The sequence below is a fragment of the Cannabis sativa genome, chromosome X (genome assembly GCF_029168945.1).
Source record: "Cannabis sativa cultivar Pink pepper isolate KNU-18-1 chromosome X, ASM2916894v1, whole genome shotgun sequence".
NCBI classification, from domain to species: Eukaryota; Viridiplantae; Streptophyta; class Magnoliopsida; order Rosales; family Cannabaceae; genus Cannabis; species Cannabis sativa.
The window spans coordinates 20,322,742-20,323,371 of record NC_083610.1 but is presented as its reverse complement, the minus strand read 5'-3'; the positions used below and the strand labels follow the sequence as shown (position 1 = coordinate 20,323,371).

Genomic DNA, 630 nt, shown 5'->3' with positions numbered 1-630 from the left:
AAGATCCTAATCTGCATCTCTCGAACTTCATGGAACTTTGTGAGACTTTTAAAGTCAATGGAGTTAGTGATGATGCCATTCGTTTGAGACTGTTTCCATTCTCACTTAGAGAAAGAGCCAAGAGTTGGTTAATCTCCTTGCCACCAAATTCCATAGCAACATGGACAGACTTAGCAACTAAATTTCTGTCTAAGTTCTTTCCCCCAGCAAAGTCTGCTAAGCTGCGAGGAGAGATCAACAATTTCTGTCAACAAGAGAATGAGTCTCTCTATGAGTCTTGGGAGAGGTTCAAGGACTTAATCAGAAAGTGTCCTCATCATGGTATTGAGAAGTGGATGCTGGTTCATAATTTCTATAACGGGTTGGTTGGTAACACTAGAACTCTAATAGATGCAGCAGCTGGCGGAGCCTTTATGAGAAAGAGTGCTAATGAGGCGTATGATCTATTGGAGGAGATGGCTCTAAACAACCAAATAGCAGATAACCGAAAGGAGTCAATCAAAGAAGGTAGCTGGTGTGTTAGAGCTTGATGCCATTACAAAGCCGATGCTCTGTGTTGAGGCCCTAACAAAGCTGATCGCAGTGCAAGCCAAACAAGCTCAAGTGGTTTGTGAGATATGTGGAGGTCCC

At 43.0% G+C, this 630-nt stretch overlaps 1 non-coding gene across 1 annotated transcript; it reads right to left on the bottom strand.

Moving 5' to 3' along the window:
• Positions 1-218: 218 nt before the first annotated feature.
• LOC115703255 (small nucleolar RNA R71) lies at positions 219-325 on the bottom strand. Its single transcript, XR_004009033.2, has one exon. It is a non-coding gene; the product is annotated as a small nucleolar RNA R71 (small nucleolar RNA).
• Between the last annotated feature and the right edge of the window lie 305 nt (positions 326-630).